Source organism: Mesoplodon bidens (genome assembly GCF_964165515.1).
Source record: "Mesoplodon bidens genome assembly, chromosome: 3".
Classification (NCBI taxonomy): Eukaryota; Metazoa; Chordata; class Mammalia; order Artiodactyla; family Ziphiidae; genus Mesoplodon; species Mesoplodon bidens.
Window position 1 is genome coordinate 137636160 of NC_138178.1, and position 10626 is coordinate 137646785.

Here is a 10626-nt window from a genome sequence, read left to right on the forward strand (position 1 = left end):
TGGGAATCTGAATAAGGATCGTGGCAATAAAGTGTTGGTACAGATGGAGATGGAGATGGATACAAGATGGATATAGTCAGTAGGTAGAAACAACTTGGCAATTTGATTGGATATAAAAGTTCCCTCAGTTTCTGACTTGGAAACCTCAGGGAACTGTGGTGGCTTTTCTTAAAATAGAAAATATAGGAGGAGGAGCAGGCATGGGGGAAATCCTGAGCCCCATTTTGGTCATGTGGAGTTGAACTGCCTGAGGGACCCCTGCAGAGAGATCAAGCACATAAATGGGTATATTGGTGTGGAGCTCAGGAGAAATATCAGGGCAGGAGATACGTATTTAGAGGTTACCATAGATGGGGATAGATGAGATTGCTCAAGGAAACAGTACAGAGGAAGAAGAGAAGAAGGCCCAAGGCAGAGTTCTAAGAATTCCAATATTTAAGAGACAAGTAAAGGAGGAGGGACTTTGAAAGAAGAGAATAAATAACCAGAGAAAAAGAAAATCTGAAAGGTATAGTGTCACACAAGCTGTGTGGAGACAATATTTCAGAACAAAGGGAGGGCCTGAAGCTCACCTTTACAGATGAAGAAACTGAGATTAAGAAAGCTTAAGTAAGCCACTGAAAGATATACACACACACGTAGGGATTCTGACTCAGAACTCTGTGCTTGTGGGCCTCAGTTTCCTCATCCATAATATGTTGAGGACGTAGAATCAAGAGAGAGAGAGATTGGGCTAAATTCTATGAATTCTATAAATTCCAGCTCTGTAGTTGTGTCAATGAGGACGAAAGTCTGGAATGGAGTATATGGGTGATCGCTGACGAGCCCTTTAGTTACTTGTTCCTCTACTCCTAACAGCAGGACAGAGCAGACATGCAATGAATGTTTGCTGAATTGAACATGGAGGTACAATGATTAGTGCCAAAGCAAATTCATAGAATCCCATTAAATATCCATTCATACACAAGGCATTAGAGGTGTAGCTGGAACCTATTATTAAGTCATCATTAGCTGACTGACATCCACCCTGCCAAACTATTTTTATTTTTTCTCCAGTGGTTCTTACTTGGCCTGACCCCACAGAAAAAGAAGCCCGGTATCTTCTGTATCTATCAGCATTATTATTAAGAAAACATGACAAGTGGTTCATAAATGGGATTATTCAATATCTGCAGTTACAAGGTGGTTCTGTATGTCTGCATTTTGAACAATAAAATGATCAGAGATTAGACCTTGCTCCCTCCAGAGTCCCAAAAGAGAGATGCTTGGGTTTAGTTGTATTGAGAAAGATAACCCTACCCTACAAGTGCATACTTTCAAGAGAACTTCCTTCTTGCTGGAATACCCGGGGCAAGAGCCAGACAAATATGCTTGGCCACTTGTTGGTAAAGAGCCCACCGTGAGGGGAGGAGGATCTCTTTCTCATCATATCCCGCTTCAATGACTTTCATGTCTCCTTAACTCTATGGTTGGATCAGAGCCCACAAACCAAGAGACAGACCTGGTCTTATTGGTCCATTCAGTAGTTGAATGTCATTTCAGCCTTCCATGTAGAGGTTTTATTTTTTAAATCAAATGCCCCAATGTAAATCTATGTCTTCAAGACAGCATGTGATTCCACAGAAAAATTAAGCATGGAATTACCATATGACCCAGAAATTCCACTTCTGGGTATACAGCCAAAAGAATTGAAAGTAGGATCTTGAACAGATAATTGAACACCAATGTTCAAAGCAACATTATTCACAATAGCCAAAAGGTAGAAACAATCCAAGTCTCCACCAATGGATAAACAGATAAATAAAATGTGGTATATAGTTACAGTGTAACACTACGCAGCCTCAAAAAGGGATCAAATCCTGATACATGCTACAATATGGATGAACTTTAGAAACATTATCGGTTTAAGATAAAGAAAAAAAATCTTGAGATGGATAATGGTGATGGTTGCACAAAAATGTGAGTGTACTTAATGCCACTGAATTGTACACTTGAAATGGTTCAAGTGGTAAATTTTATGTTATGTATATTTTATCACAATTTATTTTAATTGGAAAGAGGCAGAGCTTGGAGATAAGAGGTAGTTGCAGTTCCAGTTCTGACATTTACAGGCTGTGTGACCTGGGGAAAGTCATTTAGCCTAAGACTCAGTTTTCTCATCTCTAAAATGGACAATAATCTCTACCTTGCATAGTTGTCCTGAGGTTTAGAGATAATATATGTAAAGCACCTGGCAACATATCTGATATTGCATGAGTGCTCATTAAATGGTATGTTTATGAGCCTGAAAAAAAATACACATCCCAATTCAGAGGATGATATATGCAAAAAACAAATTGACTTTCCAAAATTTGAAGTTATATACATAAATTATTTAGATTACTCTGAGATTTGCTAAAGAAAAACTGTTTAATATCAAAATAACTTATTCCAAACTTTAGCTTCATTATCATCTCTGATTTCTAATTTGGCCGTAAGTCTTAGCAGTAAAACGCCACCTCCCTGTGGGTCTGAATTTCTGAGCTCTGAGAGCCAAAGGATTATTCTGTTTTTCATCTCCCTTTGGGTTTCAGCTTACTAATATTTTCATTAAACATTTAATTACTTTGCCATTAAGCGATTCTCTGTTCCATGCTCAATTCAAAGCTAAACAAGTGGAAAGATTTAATATAACTCTTACAGTAAAATATCTAGGGTTGGAATTAATCTCTAAATTACCTGAAAATAGACATAACTTTAGGGAGACACACTAAGGAGAAAGCAATTCCTTGTGTGCCGTTTTGTTAGGGAACAAAGAAGGTTGCAGGCGCAAAACAGCTCTGTTTGGAGGAGGCCCCCAGTGAATTAAGGTTAAAAGGATTTGCCCTTGCAGGACCCCAGGTCTCTAATTGGGAACATCAATTCCTGTAATCCAGAAGGATTGGGACCAGACGCTTCTAGATTATTGCCAAAGCCCACAGGTGACTCATAAGGAAAAAACAATTAGTATCCCCCCAAAAAATCACCTTCAGATAGATAGTAAGGAGGCATTTAATGAAACCTGATACAAGCCCAGCCCAGGCAAGGTGCTTAGTGAGTATTCAGTCATTAGCAAAAAAGAGGAAAGTCTATGTATTTCTCTCTTCGGTTTTAATCTCACTAAATATCTGAGGTTTTTCTTTCAAAGTACATTAATTTGCTACTTTAAAGGGAATACAAGAGTGATTAGACCTATATTTAGGATGGTTTTCTTTGTAACTCCACAATCTTTAAGAGTAATAAAAATAAAAAACATCATATAAAGAACTCAGATTTCATACACCTTTGTTCCTCTAACACAAAAAACCTGTGCAAAGCATCTAAAATCTTCCAAGCATATGATATGGCTTACATGTGGTTTCTGAAAAATAAAACAAACTAGTAAATACAACAAAAAATAAACAGACTCACAGATATAGAGAATAAACTAGTGGTTACCAGTAGGGAGAGGGGAGGGGGTAGGGGCAAGATAGGGGTAGGGGATTATGAGGTACAAACTATTGTGTATAAAATAAATAAGCTACAAGGATATATCGTACAGCACAGGCAATATAGCCAATATTTTATAATAACTATAAATGGAGTATAACCTTTAAAAATTGTGAATCACTATTTGTACACCTGAAACTTACATAATATTGGAAATAAACTATACCTCAATTATAAATTAATTAATTAATTAATTAAATCTTATAAGCCCATTAAACTGCAAGAGCAATCCAAGCAAGGGAGATTGGTATGGAAGTAAGGTTCTGGAAATAAGGCTCCAAACTTACACTGGTTCTCAGCCTGGGCTGCACATTGTAATCATCTGAGGAATTTTTTTAAGTACCAATGCCTGGAACTCACCTATGAAGATTGTGGTGTAATCGGTCTGGGGACAGCCTGGGAATTGGTATTTTCAAAAACTCTCCAGGTGATTCTAAAGTGCAACCAAAGACAAGAACTACTTTTCAAAAACAAATGGACTTGAGGACACAGGGAGGGGGAAGGGTAAGCTGGGACGAAGTGAGAGAGTGGCATGGACATATATACACTACCAAATGTAAAATAGATAGCTAGTGGGAAGCAGCCACGTAGCACAGGGAGATCATCTAGGTGCTTTGTGACCACCGAGAGGGGTGGGATAGGGAGGGTGGGAGGAAGACGCAAGAGGGAGGGAATATGGGGATATATGTATATGTATAGATGATTCACTTTGTTACAAGGCAGAAACTAACACACCATTGTAAAGCAATTATACTCCAATAAAGATGTTAAAAAAAAAAACTGAAGGATGGAAAACAATCTACTGCTTTCAGAACCAGCTACATACAGAATTTTCATGGGCCAGTGCAAAATGAAAATGTGAGGCCATTTATTCAAAAATTATTAAGAACACAAGAAGAACATTAAACCAAGCATTGGGGTTCTTCTAAGCTTAGGGCCCTGTGTGACTGCACAGGACACAAACCTGTGAAACAAGCCTTGCTTCCATTCTTTTATTTTACTTTATTTTTTAGGAACAAGTCTCTTTGGAATGGCTAGGAAATATGTCATCTTTCTCAATGTGGTATTCATTTTGTCTCTAAGATCCCACAAATAACTGAACTCTGCACAATATTATTGTCTATTTAAACAACTCGATTTGCCTTGAAAGCTCCTTCACTTTGTCAAGACTAATAAAAGGCTGAACCACAGAATCGATACGTAGAGACACTTGGGACTTACACTTCATATCCCATCCAAAATAGGAAAACATCTTACCTATGAAATATGAACTGTGAATGCAGGCTTCTTGGTCTAGAAAGCAAAGCAAAACAAAACCAAACAAACAAAAAAAACCTCTCTGAGCCTGGAATTGTTAGACTCTTTTAAAAGACTAATTCTCACATCCTTCCCCCACACACCTGGCAATTATCACACAACTTTTATTAGCCAGCATCTACAGTAAAGACTCAAACTTCCAAGCCTCAGTTTACTTATTGTTCTTATATATTATTGTCCTTTTCTATTTATCAATTAGTGATTTTTAAGTCTTATTATAATTTCTGGGCAAACGTAGTAATCAAAACAGTGTAGAAACTCCCTAATTGCAAATTTAGTCAAACACTCCAGTCTTTTAAAGGATCACTTCCATTTCTCTCTTTCAAGGCCACACTATCCTTTATACAATGTTAGGAGAGCCCTCTGGTGGCCAAAGTAAAATTCTAACATCAGCAAATTTAAAGAAATGGAGCACAATAGAAAATTTTCCGAAATGAACAATTCCAAAAGAGGCATAGCTTCCATACCTCTCCTCACCCAACTTATCCTCTTATTGCTGTTGGAACTACTAGGGGAAGATGTAGGATTATATTAGAGAGAAGCAGCTGTGAAAAACAAGGCCTGATCTGGGGGGGCAGAGGATTCCAGTCAGATTCCTAATTAGTTCTCAAGATGCTCACTCGCCTCACCCTAACCTTCTCCACGCACGCGTGTGTGCGCACACGCACACACACACACACACACACACACACACCTCAGCCTCTACCCAATAGTCCTAACCCTCTATGTCCTTCCCATTTTCTTTTTTGCAGTTTTCCACTGCTTGAGATCCATTTGGGTTAGTAAGCATCTTCTTTTTTTTTTTTTTTTGTGGTATGCGGGCCTCTCACTGTTGTGGCCTCTCCCGTTGCGGAGCACAGGCTCCGGATGCGCAGGCCCAGTGGCCATGGCTCACGGGCCTAGCCGCTCCGCGGCATGTGGGATCTTCCCGGACTGGGGCACGAACCCATGTTTCCTGCATCGGCAAGCAGACTCTCAACCACTGTGCCACCAGGGAAGCCCGCATCTTCTTTTTAAAATGCAAATATTTCTGGATTCCACTGAGTCTATATAATAAGTAGATCAATGGTTCTCAAACTGTGATCCTCAAACCAGCAGCATGAAGATTACTTGGGGATTTGTTAGAAATGAAAATTCAGGGGCCCACCCCAGACCTATTAAATCAGAAACTGGGGGTGAGGGTCCAGTAGTCTGTGTTTTCACAAGCCAACCAGAGGATTCTGATGTATGCCAAAGTTCAAGAAACACTCGTTTACACTGTAGGCTCTTCTTTCTTATTTATTTTTTCTCATGATTTTTATATATTTGTATTTTTTAATAAAAATTGTATATATTTAAGGTATCTAGCATGATATTTTGAAATACATATATAGAGTGAAATGCTTACTACAGTCAAATTAATTAACATATCCATCTCCTCATACAGTTACTATTTTTGTGTGCATATGGTGAGAGTACCTGAGATTTACTCTGAGCAAATTTCCAGTTCCAATACAGTATTATTGAATATTAACTACATTCATCATGCTGTACATTAGATCTCTAGATTTATTCAGCCTACACAGCTGCAATTTTTTACCCTTTAACCAACATCTCCCCATTTCCCCCATCTCCCGGCCCCAGATTCATTCGTGTTGTCACAAATGGCAGAATCTCCTTCTTTTTTAAGGCTGAATAATATTCTACACTATTGGCTCTTCTGGTGAAATGAATTTCATTTCTGAGGTGCCCAAACTAAATGTGATTCAAGGAGCTTGCCATAAATCCAAATAGATTCACAGAATCCATCCTTGGATGTTCTGATTCAGTGGGTCTAGGGTGGGATCCAGAAATGTTTTTAACAAGCAACCCAGGTGATTCTGATGCAGGTGGTGCAAAGACCATATTTCCCAAATCACTGACATAATGGGTGGGATGGGTAATTCTAGAACATGGAGCACATTAGGAGGATGTTAGACTTGAGTGGGGAGCCACAAGGTGGGAAGCATTTAGGATAGTATGGGAGTCCTGGATCCTCAGGAGAAGAGTACAGAAAGGGAAGTTGGCACTAGCGAAATATAAATTTTTCTTGTTTAAAATATTTTGCCGAGGGTTGGCTCTGCCTCAGAAAAGCAGAAAAACTCTACTTCCCTCTCATCTCTATACTCATGTCTCCTTGCTTCCAAGCCCCAGAAATCAGGCTTCAGTTATTATAAATGTCATTATGGTTTAATCGAGCTTTTGTTGCCTACCCAGAGAAACTAATCCTCATGTATGACCCTTTTAATAGGAATGTGTCCTGATTTACAAAGATGTAAAAGAAATTTTTGGAATACAACCCATTTATAAGTTGGGTCTTGCCTAATTCAGTTAATTTTTCATAATTGTGTACTGAACTTATAGGTATGTCAAATAGTGATTAGGAAAGAGTTTTACAGAGAGTAGGTGCCAAATTAATATTTAATTTGATTTGAACTTTAGAATGTATAATTACTGTTTATCTAGCCCTAAATCTTACTAAGTAGTAGTTTTTTTATTGCTGCCGTATCCCACAATATACAATAAAAAGCAGCCACATACATTAACGTATAACTAAAACATGCATTGTATACCTCTATTAATGTTACATACATCCCAATGCACAATGTTTTATATAATCATCTTATATAATATGCATATATTACATGTACTTTATATAATATAGTGTAATGCATATATATGTTAAATCAGTTTGGGTACAAACACTACCATGAGATGTTATGTGGCAGTACACTCTGTTTTTACCACCTCAGCACTAAAGAGATTAGAAGGATATAAACATTGGGTCCCATTATTCATACCATTTATTCAAAACAATATTTTGAAAAGAATATCTGACATAATTTTTATAACATTTTAAACATATCTTACAGATTTTTTCCTAGAATATTCCAAAACTTGAATTCTAAAGGAACCCATGGCCAAATGCTACATTCTGAACAGCAAATGTGGCTTGTGGTTTCCAAGTGGACCAGGTCAAGGTCACTTCCTCATCTGCCCTGCAAATACCAATTCAAAGCAACCTCATCTCCAACAAGAGGACAAATCATTTTATTCTAAAACAGCAACCCAAAATTATTAGCCAAAAATACTTCCTGTTTGTGCCCCTTGCGGAATTCTGATTTTTTAAATCTCTTCCCATAAGCCTGCTTCCACCACAAATCCCAGAGGAGGCAGACAAGGAGGGAGCCTTCCATTAACCAAACTGGGCTTTCCCTGTGTGGGAGGAAGCTGGGTGTGACTCAGTAGGAAGAAAACCTGTATTGCTGATCCACCTGGCCAAGCCAACCCATCCTCCCCTGGGAATGCTCTGGCAACCCCTTTCCTCTTGGACTGCATCCAGCTAACACCCCTCCCCCATTAGAAACGACTGCTGCTTTACGCTGATCACACCCCTTAGCATTCCCAGCTTAGGTTCTGTTCTGAGTGTTAAGGGTCCCCAAGTGGATATTTTAACATGGAATCTGCTTTTTTTCCCTTGGTCTTTTGAAACATCCATAAACACCTAATAACTTTTCTTACCAGAAATACTGTAGCCATTGTAAAAACTCAAATGCAATTCAGCGCCTTGGGACCTCCCTCTCCAGCCTCCATTCCACCCTTTCAAAAAAGTCCTTCAACAGCTAAGACCATTCCAAAAGTTCATCAAGCCAACCAAAATCACAGAACAAAACAAAAAACCCCAGGGCATTTAGGTAGTAAATACCATATCTCTCAAGAACACTCCCAGGAAAGCCTTGATAACTTTTAGTGAAAGCAAAAGCATTCCCTTGTAAGATGAGAGATGAATAGCACTTCAGAGATGAGTAGGTCTTTTCATTCTGAAAGTAAATGTACCTAGGAATTAAACACTCTAGAAGGCCGAGGAGGATAGAGTCTAAGAATTCAGCCTTTCAGCACAAGCCAAAAGATACTAGGAGACTCCCACCCGCCTCTCAGAGTGATGGCTAGTTCTTGCTGCAGCGCTGTAGCACCACCTCGTGTGCAAAAGATTTTTGTTTTGTTCTGTTTCCTCAAGAACCAACTGGAAGCATATATGCCTCTGTGCTGTGAATCATGGAGTCTTCACTAGCTTTCAGAAGAGACTGAGGTAGAGAAAGACCAGAAAGACCATCCCTGACTTCCCCTGGCAAGACAGAGGAAATAGCAGGAATGCACTGTAAAAAGGGTCTCCAGCACAGCCCTTACTTAGCATGTTGTATTGGACTATTTTTTTTTTTTACTATCCACCTGACACCCTCTTGACTGTGAGCTTCTGAGGGAAGAGGCTGTCGTCCATCTCTGCATTCCCAGGGTATCCCAGCCTTTGGCACAGAGGTATCCCAGCCTTTGGCACATGGCAGAGACTCAAAAAATGTCTGATAAATGAAAGAACTCAGTGGAATTTTTAGATGAGAAAACAAATCAGCCGTAACTAAATGTTTTCTACCAATTAGCTCTGCAGGGTGAATCGCAAAACTTTACCATTAGAATTTGATCAAATATAAGAAATTAAACCAACTTTGAAACACAAAGGTACATTGATGTGACTGGAAATTTCAATGGTGGAAAATTAAGTAATTCCTAATTGGATTATCTGAAGGATAAATTATGATATAAATGAGAAGGTCTTAAATAGATCATCCAAGCCCTAATGCTCAAACAAAGACACCAGAATCATCCTACAAATGCTCACAAACCTAAATTAAACCTCCTATAGTATATCAGTACACAATTAGAGGTATTTTGGAGAATCTTATAGTGATAAGACAATCTAGGGGTACTCATAACTACCCAACTTCTTTCTAGGAGTCCTATGTAATGCTCTAACATTCAGAAAGTAAATAAATCTGATTTATTAGAGTCACTCAGTGGAACCAAATGTAAAATAGATAGCTAGTGGGAAGCAGCTGCATAGCACAGGGAGATCAGCTCAGTGCTTTGCGACCACATAGAGGGGTGGGATAGGGAGGGTGGGAGGGAGACGCAAGAGGGAGGGTATATGGGGATATATGTATATGTATAGCTGATTCACTTTGTTATAAAGCAGAAACTAACACAACATTGTAAAGCAATTATACTCCAATAAAGTTATGTTTAAAAAAAAAAAAGGAGTCACTCAGTGGAGAGTTTTGCCTGATACAACAAAGAAATTACAGCCAATTCACATACACCCTTCATCTGTGGAGAACCATAACAATGAATTCAGCAAGCCAAAAAAACTTTAACAAAATTACACAGGCCTCAGCTTCCAAGAACAGTCTCTCCATCCAAAACTCTTACAAATTCCAAGGCAAAGAGAACAGTGTAACTAATTCTAACTAAAATAAAAACCAGCTGCCTAAAGCACTATAGTAACTATATATAAAAATTTAAGAACAATGCTCTGTGATTTAAGGAAGGATAGAGAAAGGTACAGAACATAATTGTAGTGAGAAGAGGTGAGTTTGAGAATAACTCCAGCCTGCTTCTGACTTTCAAAATTCTGCTTTAACAACAGTTCGAAGGAACTACTCTCTGATGTACTGATTTCTGACCAAAAACCTTCAACAGTGACAATCTCTCCTAATGGGATTCAATGATAAAAATCACATAGATGGCATCGTTTCAAAGCCCTGATTACTGAAACAACCACATCAATGTCCTGGAAACAAGATTTATGCATTTTATCACAGATAAAAATCAGAATAGCCATCTGTTTAACATACTCTTCATCCATAAAGTATATGAGATACATAGTGGCCTTCTGTGCTTCTATAATTAACTATTATTTTCCTTATTAAAGGTGCCAATTAAATCTTAGAG